This window comes from Augochlora pura, chromosome 7 (genome assembly GCF_028453695.1).
Source record: "Augochlora pura isolate Apur16 chromosome 7, APUR_v2.2.1, whole genome shotgun sequence".
NCBI classification, from domain to species: domain Eukaryota; kingdom Metazoa; phylum Arthropoda; class Insecta; order Hymenoptera; family Halictidae; genus Augochlora; species Augochlora pura.
The window spans coordinates 4,939,661-4,954,918 of record NC_135778.1 but is presented as its reverse complement, the minus strand read 5'-3'; the positions used below and the strand labels follow the sequence as shown (position 1 = coordinate 4,954,918).

General features: G+C 44.8%; 1 protein-coding gene across 3 annotated transcripts in view; it reads right to left on the bottom strand.

The window, feature by feature from the left end:
• The window catches only part of Shrm (shroom), a 324,250-nt gene that overhangs the window by 248,216 nt on the left and 60,776 nt on the right, over positions 1-15,258 (bottom strand). The window contains exon 1 of one of the 3 annotated variants that reach the window (XM_078185665.1): positions 292-808. The exons of 1 other annotated variant lie outside the window; for it this stretch is intronic. The gene's annotated coding sequence lies outside the window, so the exon portion shown is untranslated. Of the gene's footprint in view, positions 1-291; positions 809-15,258 lie in introns of those variants that run through there. One more of the 3 variants, XM_078185666.1, reaches the window with a different exon arrangement.

Here is a 15,258-nt window from a genome sequence, read left to right as displayed (position 1 = left end):
GATTCCGGCGCGACCTCGGTTTACGCTAGGCCGTGTCAGAAATCGGATTTTAAATGAGCCGGGAGGTCATAGCCGTGGCAGGTGGGCACGCGCGAAGCGTAACGCGCGTCCTACGATCGGCGGAATCGAATAAAAAAAAAAAAAAGAAGAGAGAAAGAAACACGATGGAATTCGAAGGAAGCACGCACAGGCGGTTTGCCCCGTGCCACCTGGCAACTGACAGCTGCGGCGTGGTCGACTCGGTGCGTTCGCGTTAGAAAAATCGAGAGACGGCTGGGCCGCCGCGTATACCTGTTAGTCCGCAGATTCCCACCTGTTGATTCAGCGGCGTCTCGGGTGCGGGTCGGCGCGTTGCTACGCGGGCCTGGCCAGCGTTATCCAGGATGACGGACCGGTCCAAGTCCGTGGAGGGCACAGCGGAGAGCAAACGAGACTGAGAACTGGCCGATGGGCGACGCAAAGGATGGGTAGACAGATAGAGACAGAGAGAGAGACAGAGAAAGAGAGTGAAAAAGAGGAGAACGAGGTAAGCACATCCACTGATTTACACGCACAGCACGTTAACGCGCCGGCTGGATTAATCCTGCCCCCGGTGTGTGGCCACGTGATCGATATTAACGGGAGGTCGATATTAACACGGGGGCTCCGAGCGTGTTCACCGCGATGGCATGGTCGGGGCGCTTCGATCAAACGTCGATAACGTCAGTGCACGGCACAGCGTCCTTTGCAGCGTCTGACACGGACAGAAAGGACACCGTCGTCATTCTATGTACAGTCGCGACGAGGCCCTAACCGCGATCCACTACGCGCGAGCGCTGACACACGACTGCGGCCGTAACCGGGCGACGGCGTGGCCGAGCCGCGCAACCGAGCCGAGCCGAGCGCTCGCGAGCCTGGCCGAGAACGGACGAGCTCGACCGAACCCACGAGATGGAATGCACGCGGCGGAAATCAGGCGGGATCGGAATCGGGATCGAGCCTGGGCTCGGGATCGGGCTCGGACTCTCCGGTTCGAAGCCGATCCAAGGCAAACGACCGCTCTACCCCGCTTCTTTCGTTCCTCGTCCCGCCTCGTCTCGCCGTCCTACCTCGTCTTTCTTCTTCTTCCTCCTCCTCTTCTTCTTCTCCTTCTGCATCTCTTTCTTCTTCTTCCTTCTCTTCTTCTTCTTCCTCCTCCTCCTCCTCCTCTTCCTCTTCTTCTTCTTCTTCGTCTTCTCCAACTCTTGCTTCTTCTTCGACCGTTCTGCCCCCATCGGCCGCTATAATCTATGTCTATTATCCTCCGTGGCTCCGAGTTTCTTATATCCTCTATGTACACCGGCCGAAATTCCGCAACATAACACTAGAACGTCTATATCACAATAGTTCACTCAAGCTGGTTTGAAACTTCAATTAACACGTCTTCGTTGCTCAATCGAGGTGCACCAAGTACGTCTTCCATCGTTGATTTGACTTTCTGATCACGTGACATAACATCGATGGTTCGATAACATCAATTTGGCCATCCACTCGCAAAATCTTTGGTCAGGTATTATAGTTTAACCCTTTGCACTCGAAGCCATTTTCACTGAAAATCTGAAGTAATTTTTCTGGCTTTGTAGTATTTCCATTTTACATAACAATGTATATTTTATGCATATGTAATTGATTCTCGTCATTCGTATCGACAGAACATAACCTTAACGATCTCTAAAATGCAATCTTTATTAGTATAAAGATTATTTTGCAACGTGATGGAACATTTTTATGGTTCCTCACAGTCACCACTCGAGTGCAAAGGGTTAATTGAATTAGAGTTTAAGTGTTTCTTAGAACAAGTGGAGAAGAAAGGACAGCAAGTGGACATGATCCGAGTATTTGCAAAAGAAGTAGAGCATACTTCTGCACTTGGCCCACTTCGCTGAAATGGAGAATTGCGCTAAATTAAAGCGGTTATCGGTAAGTTGCTACAGATTTTTAATTATAATAAGGAAATAGCTCGTTATCGCAATAGCATCTAGGAGATTGACATTGTTTACCATACAATCGGCGAATTCAAATTCGGTCTCGGTTCTCTTGCGATTGTGTCATCTTGGCACCGGGAGATAAATCAAGGCGGGATCATAAAGGATGTCTAGAAGATGACTCGTTAAAGTGCTCTTTGATTTAAGTACTTCGGTGCCCCTTTGAAGGTCGCGGCAATTAAAGTTGCGTCGTCCACTGTATTCTCGAACACAAGACCGCCATTGTGCATTATTTACGCGAGCATCGGTACAAAGTGAAAATAGTTCTTTAACAGCAGTCCCCTCTGGTAAAGATTCGCGAAAACCATTGTAGCCTCGACGGTACGTACGAGAGGCTCGAATATTCCGACAGCGCAGGCGTTAATCACTCAAGTTTCAGTGAGTACACAGTAATTCAGAAAAGCGTTGGCACTTGACTGATTTCTTGACACCTTGAAAACGATCACAGACTCATTAGAAAGTCAATAGCACGGTTCTTCAGGATTTGTTTGTTAACACATTCACTCGCTGAATATGTATAGGATCTAACACCTAATACGCGATGTTGTTTCAATTTCTTATTCAACGGGCGGCCGTATTAACAGGTCTCGCCGAGGAAACCTGTTTGCGGAAAACATTGAACCCGGTTCCTTGTAGAAACGTAACACATAGAAACATCCCGCCGCGCCGATATCCCATTGTCCAAACAAAGTAACTCCTAGCAATCAGCGAGTTTACCTAAAGGAAAACAGCTACAACGCGGCGAGCGAAACGATCGAATTACAACGATCGAATAAACAATCGTGCAGAGACCTGCGCGAATTAGAAACGAACGATTCCATTGTCCGAACTGTTTCCGCTTGAATCATCCTTCGCGAACCGTGTTCCATTATCCGAACGCTTTCATCTTATTAATTTAGACGCGGCGCGCGCGCGCGCGCGCTGACCAGCACGGCTCGGTTAATCCTTTATCCGACGCCCTAAGTGGAACCAATTCGTCATTGCTTTCGAAGCGCTTTATTATTTCAGAGAGTAACTCGCCCGGGAGAAAGCTATTTATCTCCGCGAGGTCTCGTAGTAGGTGTAGCGGATTTGTCAAAAGCGGGGGAGAGGGGGGAGGGGCGGGCGAAGGGGCGTAGGGGCGAAGGCAGAAGGGAACAAAAAGCGGCAACACCCGGGAAGTTCTTTCATGTAGCGTTTGTTTTCGCCGAGGAACAACCCACGTCGCATTTGCATATCCCGGAATGTGAAATTGAAGAGAGAGAAAGATGATAAATAAGAGCAAAAACCCGCGCTTAATGGCGAAACCGGGTATCGCGCGACGGGCGGGGGATGGGGGGCTGGGTAAGGGGTAGGGGATAGGGGACAGGGGGAGACGAGCAGCGCGCAAAAATTCCCGTCGTATCGCGGTACGCGATATCCTTTTATTCCTCTTTCACCGTCAAATCGAATGTTATCGTTAATCACATCGGATCCCGGCGACGAAGACGAAGTGGGCCCCCCGACGAATTTACATTAGCGTCGCCCAGTGGTCCACAGCAATTAGAGTGCCGCGCTCCACCGGCGAGCCGTACCGAAATCGTAAATAGGCGCAGCCTCGATTCGAAAGTCTCTCCGTGAAAATTATTCGATCGATCGACCTGTCCTCGCGCGCACTGCTAAACAATGATTTAGTGTTTTCACGAGGAATCTTAATGCTTTCGTAAAAGTCGCACGTTGAACCGTGGTTTCTGCGTAGTCACGCGATTCTACGCGAACGCGTCCCGCTGAACAAAAACAAATGGTACTCGTTGCTCGAACATGAGGATAAATGTCTGAAAAATTACTCGATCGCTAAAATTGACTGCGATAATTGACGTCATTCAATTCCCGGGTGACAGAAGTTCCTCCGCATGTATAAGAAATGAAACACAGTTACGAATTTAATAGAGTTTATACAGTTTAACGCTGTATGGTTGAGGATCCTCTTTTAACCCTTTGCACTCGAAGCCATTTTAACTGTAAATCTAAAATTATTTCCAAGGCTTATAGTATTTCCATTTTGTATTATAAAGCGCATTTTATGCATACGTAATTGATTCTTGTGATTCATACTAACAATTCCACTTGTAACAATTTTTTAAAGCCAAACTTTATTAGTACGAAGATTATTTTAAAACGTGATAGAAAAATTTGAGCGGTGCCTCAGGGTCGCTATTCGAGTGCAAAGGATTAAGTATTAAGAGTATTTTCCTGAAAGACCTAGACTATGTATCAAAGCCTTAATTTATTTACTTATTATACCCATTAGTACAAAGATGAGTATATAACGTTTAAGAAGGTTATGTTGGTTAAGTTCACGATGAGTTATAATGAGCTGCGGATTAAGGATTCATTTATCCTGTGCAGTAATCGAAAAGATCACCAGAGAAGTACGCATCATTCGCATTCATGGTCGCATGATCCATGCCAGTATGGTATACAAAATGATGTGTTTGCAACCGCGACGTTTCTACTTCGACATTCGTCCGTAAAGGGTTAAGACCGTTTCTCGTAACGCCGTGCGCTTGCGTCGGACACGAGCGTGAAGGGCCCCCGCGCGTAATTTACGCGCCTTTATTATTTCGAACGACCGATAATATTTCTAAACGGTGAATTAACGGACTCCTGCCGGCGTCTAATCTCATAATCGGGTCGTAAAGGACGCGTCGGCCCGCGTACGGGTAGAAAGTTTCGCTCCTGTCGGCGACGCCCGAAGTCGGCCGTCGGCCGTAAAACGAAATTCAACGATAACGGATTACCCGGTCGAGCGTATACGGACGAGTGTTTATCGTGGACATCGGTGGCCAACGCCGCACGGCGGACCGTACACTTTCGATACCATAAAAATCGCCGTGGCCCCCTAGTACCCCCTCCCCACCCCTCCCCACCACCTCGCCGCCCGCGCGCCCTCACCCACGCGTGTTCCCGTCCCATAAAATTCTGACTAAAACGCCGCATTCCCGGCCGTTTATTACATGTTTACGAGTATACTTACATAATGTCGCGTGTGTACAAGCGACGGCGGCGGACGTTCGCTTACGAATGTGGTGTGGACGAACAATAAAGAAAAAAAAAAAAGAGAGGAAGGAGCAAGAGGAGAAGAAAAAAACGGATCGTCGATAGCTCGTGTTGCGTCGACTTTCGAAAAACGTATATACGCGCAGCGCTCGCGGATTAAAACGCGCTGTCGTCCCGAGGTAATGGACTCTCGAGATTCGCTTTTAAAGTGCCTCGGTAAGGGCCCGGGCGTTTATGCGAACGGCGCGAACCCGGCCGAGAAATATGATCGGACAGGACCAATGATCGATTCCCCATTAGCTCCTCGTAGAAAGTTTTCTTTCGGACGCCCTCGCACCCGCGCTGCCGGGCCGGCTACCCTTTTCTACAGCTCCGTGAATTATCGAACGTTGGTTTGCACGTTGGTTTGCACGTCGATATCGGCGATCTTGGTGGTCTACAATTATTCGACGCGAAATTTGGCGAATGGGCCCTTCGAGCACCGGGACAACTTAAGGAGAAAAAGGGACAGATATCTTGGAGTGTCTCGAATTGAGCTATCAACGTCATTTTATTCTTGATATCGTGGATTTTCGATTCGTTTTCAGAATTAAAAAAGAATCGAAATTTTTATTAATCCTCTTAGTGCCAGGGCCGATTTGATATGCGCGCCTATAAGAATAGCTTTATACAAAATTCCGATCTCCTGGAGGAAAATTTTACTATTTTTTTTTTCTGAGACTAAAGAATATAGAATATAATGTTGGTCAGCAAAATTTTTAGTAACAAAATATGTTCAGGCTCGCCACAACGCATCGGCCCGTGGCACTAAGAGGGTTAACCCTTTGCATTCGAAGCCATTTCAACTGTAAATGTGAAGCAACTTTCCTGGCCCATAGTATCTCTATTCTATGCAATAAAGTGTGTACTTTTGTGCGTCCGAAATTAATTCTTGCAACTGCGACAGTCTCACTACTCGACAATTTTCTAAATCTAGACTTTATTGTTATAAAAATTATTTTCGAACGTAATAGAATAATTTTAGTGGTGCCTCTGAGTCACCATTCGAGTGCGAAGGGTTAATATCGTAATTCATCTCGCGGTATATGACTATTGTATTCAGCTAGAAGTAGTAAAGGCAACTAATTAATACAATTTGTCATCGCCATAATTGTTATCGGAACAACAGCAATGAAAGTCTCGTAGTAATTTCATGAAAACCGCACTTTTGTACTCGAATGCAATGTCCTATAACGCGGAAGAATGTTTCGACCGACGTTTCGGTGTCTCTCATTCGATTGTCTCCAAGACGGAGTGGTTTCCTCGTTAATCACCGTGATTACGCTGTTTTTCGCTTGACGCAATCGGCCAGGAAAGGCGCCTTTGTGTCCTGCTGGCCGGACCAAGAGACTGCCCGAGACAACCGACATTGCTAAATTTGGGATCCACGGGCCTCGCGATTGCGCAACGTGACCCGTTTCCAACTGGGGTTCGGGTGTACACCGGTGTCTAACAACCTGATTTACAGATACACTCTGCTTTTCGAGATTAATATATCGGAGAGGCACTGGAACCACCATTTTCGTTTAAAAAGATTTCCTTAGCGCTGCATTGTTACTGTCAGATAAGAGTTTGATAAGGGGATTTTTATTATCTTGTATTTTGTAAGACAAAGATCGTTCCTTAGTTTGTACAATCTCGTTGCTTTTATTGCAAACTGTTTTTCTGTGGAATAGTGGATCTATAATGAAATTTCATTTATAAATATAAACTGAATTTAGGAGAACTAAAGGGTGTTCCAAAATTCACGCAAGATTTGAATTTTGCGCCATTTGTGCGGAGAAGTGTTGCCAACCAAAAAAAAGAATGACAGCTGACAGTTCAGGGTTATTAAAGATGGAGCACTACACAAAATACTATATAAATCAGTAAAAAATTTACAATTTTTAATTATAAATCTGTGTTTTCTATCAAAATTACTTCTTGCGTGAATATTGGGACACCCTTTATATCATAGTCAGTGACGACAGACGGATTTACTCTTATCGTATATCATATCTGGTTGTGTAAAATAACTTTTCAAACGGATTCATTTTCTTGTGATGGGATTCTAGGCGAACGAGAAGCGCAGCGTAATTTCGTGCTGTCTTTCGCTCAATACGTTTAGCGTCCGAAGAATAGTAAAAGCATCTTCGAAGAAAAAACACGAATCGCTCGGGTCTCGCCGAGATCGAATCTCTAGGTCACGTTATCTGAATTTTTAGAAAGTTTGATAGCCCGATTACTGTGAAAGTATCACAAAGATGGGGGCGCAGCACTCTCCTGACGTCACTCGAGAAACCTCCGACGCATCTTGTAATTAACACGTTGAGCGCCGCGTCAGCCACACGTGACTGACACTAATTTCTGACCAATTTTGAAAATTCATTTCATTGCACTATATTCGAACAAACTGAATTCGACTAGAATGTTTCGGTCGCGAAAGAGTTCTAATGCCATCCCCTATGACAAATATTAATTTTCTAGTTTCGCTTTAATTAATTACATTTCTTTAACGACGTGGATATTTTAGTGGCCGATTGTCGGCGCTCGACGTGTCAACCACAGATATTTACAGAGTGAATACGAAATCATTGAAAAAGATAATCACCGCTTTTCTCACGGAAGTCCGACGCGAATTTGACGATTTTTCTTCCGCGGCGGACGATGGCACGCGCATTCAATTGCCGCGATCATTTCCGTTCGACGGGATCGAAAGCACGATTTCCCTTAAAAAAAAAAATTGTCGAACGCCACGAGAGAAACGTTAAATCACTTTGACGCCGCGCGGATCACTCCGCGAAATTTGATTTATATGCCTTAGGAGAGAATGCAATTTATGTTCCCTTGACTAATACGCTCGGTACAAGCCGCGATTATCAAAAAATAAAACTGCGATCGTGATTTATTGCTCGTTTCGCTTCACTCGGTTTATCGGCCTCCTCTTCCCCGCCCTCTCCTCCCTCCCTCCCTCCTCCTCCACTGCCTCCTCCTCATGCGCCGCGCGTCGCTGGCGTTCGCGCGCGGCGCGCGCATTGTCTAATCCCGACGATTGTTGTTTTGACGTCTATTAAACGTCAATCCGGCTCGGACAATTTGCCAGACGCCGACGGTGTTCCCTGTGACGCGCGGCGACTTTTCACCGGGGGAGGGCGCCGATAAAGCACGCGCGCACCACGACACCGGCCCATTCGATGTATCTAATCCCGTTAAATTAATCCTATTCTCTTCGCGGCGATCGCGAGGACGCGGCAACGCGGTGTTAACTTTAAACGATCGTAAATCATCGGTTGCGGTTTTTCACGACCTCCGACATTGCGACACATCCGCGTCGTTCCACTTCGGACATGATCGCGGAAAAATTGCCGCGGCACCGATCATGGCACAGTGGCATGCCTCGATTAAATCGCACGAAACCGACGCGTGACACTCGGCGTGACAGTTCGATCTTGAAATAGAATCGGATCACCGTGCGTCGGTTGCTTCGTCGAACTGTGAAACGATGATTGTTGAATTGAAGCGACGACCGCGATGAATAGACCGCGGATTTTGTGCATCCGTAACGGAAATGCGTGGGCGGTACACGGAACGGTGAAGACATCAATGTTTGCCAACCTTGCTACATCGTTTCGAACGTACTGAAATGATCGCCGGTCGAGATAATCTACTATTTAGTACCTGTTACTCCGGGCAGAACATTGTTATTTCATTGAAAAATCGGAGGTTTACCGATGTAGATATATCACCGCGGAACTTTGTGCGAAATGAAAATTATTCTTCGACAATTGCAACGAAGGCGAAACAGATAGAAATTTTATACTTTCTTTAATAGTTCACAAGTAATTATATTTAAAGTTAATTAGAAATAGGTGGACGGGATTAATAAAATCGACAAGGTTACAATATTTATCCCAATTATTATTTAACCCTTTGCACTCGAGTGGCGACTCCGAGGCACCACTAAAATTGTTCTGTCACCCTTCAAAATCATTTTTATAGCAACAAAGTTTAATGTTACAAAAATTGTTGGAAATGAAACTGTTAATATGAATCGCGAGAGTAAAATTATATTTATATTAATTATATATTAACTATACAGTATATATAAAAGGCGCTTTCGCAGCTTAAAATGGAAATACTGTACACTAGAAAAATCATTTTAAAATTACAGTAAAAATGGCTTGGAGTGCAAAGGGTTAACCATGCCGCCGCTGACAGTTTGCTCTATCGAGAAAGCATCGTCGAATTTTTTGTCGCGGAGTGTTTTGTTAGCACCGGACCGGTCTCGTGAAATTTTAATTCGCGCTGTCCGCGCGATTGAATTAGCGATATCGTCGGCGCGAATTGTAACGCGAAATTGTATTTTCTTACGGGTGTCCTAGGTGGCAGGAGGAGAGAAGGAGGATAAGAGAAAGAGAAAGCACGCTCGCAGGCCGCGCGGCGCTGATTGCGAGAGACACGCAACAATCGCTGCAATTGACCGCGTAATAGAAACGCGTTATGCAGTCTACGGCAGGGGCCGGTAGGTATACCGGTCGACCTTGAGAATGGACACGATTCCTTAACGCGCGTTTTCCCTTTTACGGAAGGGTTCCGCGTTCGCGTAATTGCCGAGCTGTATCGCCCGGCCGGCGAAATTTCAGCTGTCGACGTTGCCGACCCGAAAAATATCAGCCGCTCCACCTGTTACGCCTTCTTAACGCGTTAACTGCACGCCCGGCGCGCGTACTCGCCCGTAATCGATCGATTATTCTCATTGAACGCGCTTTACGCGATCTACTTAGTTGCCCGGCGAACGATTTTTGCTTGCCGTATTAACCCTTTGACTACGGCAGACTTTGGCGCGGACGTAGTTTTTCGTTAGGCATGCCTTTTTGTGGAAATATATTAAAATATTCCAAATATTGAATTCTATTATATTAAACTAATATTACTTGAAGTGAACAATAATTTTAAGCTTTCTTACAATATATAACATAAATATTACACAATATATAATTAATTAGATTTAATAATAGGGGGCGAAATTTGATCTCGACGCCTATTCGCGCCTACAGTACCGGGAAGCCAACGTGTTTCGGATGCCAATAGGCGCCAACAGTAGTCAAAGGGTTAATTATCTTCTAACGCCTCTCTTTCTTTCTGAGAACGATAAGAAAATCTTCATTTCGTTAATACGATAAAAAAAAACTACAGATAAGCGCCTCCGTTTTCATATTTTCTCACTGCTTGTATTCATTAGACTGCAGATCTCTATGCATTTGTGTTTCACGTATGTCTGTAATATACAAATAAACGTGTGCATTAACACGTTCGTCGCCCAACGTGAATCGCTCGTGTTTCTTACCGGACCCAAATTCAGTAATTAGATCGCCTAGGATAACGTTATATTTTATACATAGAATATAAATTAATGTATAACAAATGTAGTAATGTATGAAATTTTAGTATTTAAAATCTTGAATAAGAAGAGCGTCGCCCATATTTGGGTGACGGGTCCCCCACATACATAGAATATACATAGAATATAAATTAATGTGTAACAAATGTAATGATGTATGAATTTTTGGTATTTAAAATCTTGAATATGAAGAGCGTCACCCATATTTGGGTGACGGGGCCCCCACAGAATGACGGCATACCTGTCAAACAATTATGGGTGACGCGGCGACGAACAGGTGTTAACAGAACTAATAATATTATTATAGGAATATTTTAGTTAATGCAAGACATCTTTTCTTCCTTCAACTTCTGTACGGAAGCTTGAATTTTCATAAAAATCTACAGTGTAGTTATCATCAGCATTTAAACCACTTATTCTGGCAAATATTCTTGCACTTCGAAGCAAAAACAAAAGAAGCGCGATCGTCGAGTGGCGACGAAAGAACTCTGCTTCCGTAAAGAGGGCGCAAAGAGTTCTCTGGCACGTGTTAAACCCCTTGCTCGAACACGAGAGCTTCGTAATCTCGTTGCAGAAGCAGCCGATCATGACAGATCGATCGTCCCAGTTTCCTGTACGAGTACCGAGAAGACGGAGCCGTGTGCGTGGCTATAAGAAATCGCGTCGAAATGGCATTAGCGCGGAAAAGTGCGCGCGTTTCCATCGACATCGGCGAGATCGAGAGATCGACAGGATCGATTCCGCGGGAAGCTTGCTCGCGCCGTGGATCGGGACAGGGCGAGGCGGCGTGAGACCGGCCACGGGATCCATCGGGCCACCGTACACTTTTTTATGGTAAATAGATGAAAGTCCAGGGGGAGACGGCGAGGCCCGCGCCGCAGAGATCTCTCGCAACGTGCAACGAAACAGCCGCGGCGTGTATGCTAACGAAATGCAAATACCGCGGGGATCTGCATAATTCGCCGGAGGATTTCTCTCTGTTTCGCATGCCGTTGTCTTCGGGACCCGGAGCCACCCGGGCTTACGCGACGTCTCGATCGCGAGGTGTCGCTCTTTATTATCCTTGCGAGCGCGGGCCGCCGACACTTCTAGCCTCGACCGGAAACGGTCACGGGACAGCCGCGATAACGAGGCCAGTTATTCCGAGATGGACAATTACTGGACCTTTAGTTTATTTTCAAGCGCACGTAACTTTATATTTACCGATTAAGATATATTTAAGTTTTCATCTCTAAAGTCAATTAATTATTTATTTCTTGAGATTAAAATGCCATACAAGTTGTTTCAATCTCTCGACACTGATTTCGCGAGAATTTTCTATTTACAAAAACCTCTAGAAAATTGACGTATAAGTATCTCCGTCATTTTATTGCACCTTGAATTAAGAGAAAGCTATCAGAAGCTTAATGCACTAATGTCACTATTAAGTACGAAAATGTACACAGGAAGTGTCAAAACTCAACCCCAAAATGCTTCAAATTCGCGATAATTTAATTAACGAATATGAAACTAGAAAAGTAAAATGTATCATAGTAAATCATATGTTAATTTTTCTGCACTCGAAAAATCCTAGTAAAATCCAGTTTGTTTGAATGTATAGCAATAGAAATGCTGAGTCATAGTCAAACATCACTCACATGCGACCGACGCGTTACTCGACGCTATAAAAATAATTCAAGATTAAATCGATTGAAAAAACATAGAACTATCCACATTCTTTCTATTTATAATTGGAGCAGAAGATTTTTGCTTTGTACAAAGATCAGCAATCCAGATACAAATTCTTGCTCGAAGTTAAGAGTTTTCCAGTCAGGCTGAGCGCGTTCGGTTCGTGTTTCGGGGAAAGCAGGTTGATTTTCTGGGAAATTCTGCTGGACGAAAGGGAAGCAGGTAGACGAGACACCGTGAAAGTGGGCCCGGGGAAGAATGGGTCGCATTATCGGCGGGATCGGGACAGGTAAAGCGCAGGTATCGAGTCTCTCTCTCTCTCTCTCTCTCTCGCTCTCGGAGCGGTCTCCGAAGATGGATACCTTTGACAGAGGGAATTAGCGAGTTGGTCGCGAAAGGTAACGTTTATTAGTTACGTGATCGAGCGTAAGTCGCATCGAATGGAATCGTGTTCAATAATGCGTGGCTACAAGCGGGGCCGGGGCATTATGCATCGCGCCGAGAGAACGAGTTGCAGCTGCGTACGGTGCGCGCGAGCGCGCGCGCGGCGCAGCGGATATAACGGAGCCGTTGATTCGAGAATGACGGATATAAATAATCGTCCGATCGGGGCCCAATCGAAGAGGGATTTACCGTGATTTATCTTTCCGCTTGTCGCCGCGGCCGATCGCGGTATAACTTTCCGGGGCCGGATTGTAGGGTAGCATAATTGACACGTCATCTCTTTTCGTGTTGCACGGCCGACCATTCGTCTTGGGCCCGTCGGTCCACGCGTCGGCCTTAAATCAATTCCGGCCACGGACAAATTACCAAAAAGAATTAATGGCCCCGCACGCCGGCCCTAATTGGCCCGAAATCATGCGAACAGGTCCGCGACCGAAGGGACCCAAGGCGATCCACGGCGGGGCCCCCCCCGTTTCCGATGCGTGCGCGCCCTTTCGATCCGAGATAGGGCTACCAAATGAATAATATCGATAGCGCGTCGTCTCGAAAAACCTAGACAACCACGAGGCTAGAAATTTGAAGTATTTCTCAACACCGAATCGAGACTCTTCAACGCAAGCATGTAAAAAAATATAAGATAATATACTCGATAATTGGGAAGAATATTAGTCTTGCTTCTTTCTTTAATTTTCGATTCGCTTCGAATATTGTTGAATACAATGCTGTACTTATACTAACGAATTAAAATAATTTGAACTTTTTAAATTTATTATTTACATTAAGAACATTGTTTTGTTTCCTACAATAAAAGATACTTTACGTATACGATTATGTCGTACCAAATGAAACATTGTAGAATACTGATAGAGGATTAGTTATGTTCTACTATGTTTAATTTTCAGTCACAAAATTACATAGAGAAATGCTGGGTTTAATCATTTACTTTTATTTTATAATATTTATATAGTATTAACGTTTATAAAGAAGTGTTAACCGAAAAAAGTAATTATCACAAGACTAATGTAAAGTCGCAAGCCAAGAACAACATTTAATACTCGAAGAATTAAACAAGTCCGAGACAAGATTATTTTTCCAGAACAAGTCGATATTTCAACAATTATCGTATTGTTTTGTATCGCGGGGGCCTTAATGGGGGAGGTATACACCCTCCATCCGATTTTATCGTCCGATACCGAGTCCGCGTCCGACGCCCACGCGAAATTAATAGACGTACCTTTCGCGCTTGCGCATTTCCCCGGCGAGAACCTGGGCGAGAACCGCGCGCGCGCGCGCGCACATAACCTTTCCCGGTTTCTTTCGAATAACGCCGTTTCCAGCCGCGTGGGCGGACGAATGAATGAAACTGCCCACACGCTGACAATGAAGCGCTTTTGCTAATCTAACGCTAACTCATCGCGGGGTGGAACGGAGAGATTGCGAAACGAAAGCCTCCGTGATTGCCTCGCGCCGCGCGAACACCGGCGCGCGCAGCAACGGCCCGCGGATTCGCTGAAAAGCGAACGAACTCGCCGGCACAATCGCCGGAGGTTGTCGCGCGGATTTTTCATCTGTTAGCTACCGGAGATTATTCGCTTCAACGCGAATTCCACTTCGTTGTATGGAACTCGAGACGCGGGACTCGTCGCGGCGACGTTTCGAACGATTATCCAGCGCCGAACGTTTCATTCGAAAATATTCTTTGCACGCCGAGTGCTGTTTGACACATTCCGTGCCACGTGTACCATCAGCGGTACACGCTTAACCCTCTTGGTACCGGCCGAAAGAGTCTGTTTCTCAGCGAAATGTTTAAAATTCGTTTGACAAAGTTTCATAAAATTTCGGGAAGAAATTGCAAGAATTTTGGAAAGCCTGATAAATAAGAAATTCTAAAAGGAAGAAGAAATGAAATTGTTGTTTAATAAAAATATTAAGAATACTATCTTTTCAACAATAGCCAACAACGATATATTGTTGTTCGGTACTAAGAGGGTTAAATGTCTATTTAGCGCGTTAAAAAATTATTTTATAAGAAGCTAGAATCGAAGTAATAATTTCCACCGAAAGGATGGATCCATAATAAGTCTGTTTCATGGTTATATCGACGATAATTAACCCTTTGGCTACGGCAGACTATCGAACGGCCGTAGTTTTTTGTTAGACATGCATTTCTGAGGAAGTATATTAAAATATTCAATATATTGAATTTTATTACATTAAACCAACGTTACTTGAAGTGGACAATAATTATAAGCTTTTTTTACAATATATAACGTAAATATTACACAGTATATAATTAATCAAATTTAATAATAAACGGGGGCGAAATTTGATCTTGACGCCTATTGGCGCCAAGTACCAGGAAGCTAACATGTTTCGGACGCCAATAGGCGCCAACAGTAGTCAAAGGGTTAATAAAGCGTCGATTCACCGGAATGAAGTCGACTAAATACAACTCGGCACGAAACGTGTTAATGCGAGTCCGCAATCCGTTCGATGTGTAATTCCGTCTAGAGTTGGACAGTAATGGTAATAAATCAGTAATCATAATTACTGATTAATCTATCGTTTCTCTTCACTTGCTGTTGGGTTCACATAGAAAAATTCTTCCATTGAATTATGAAGTATATTGAGAAATTCTAAGAATTGTTCAGAATTATGCTAACTACCGTTCAGTTAATCATACTGAAAAGAAAGTAATCCTTTACG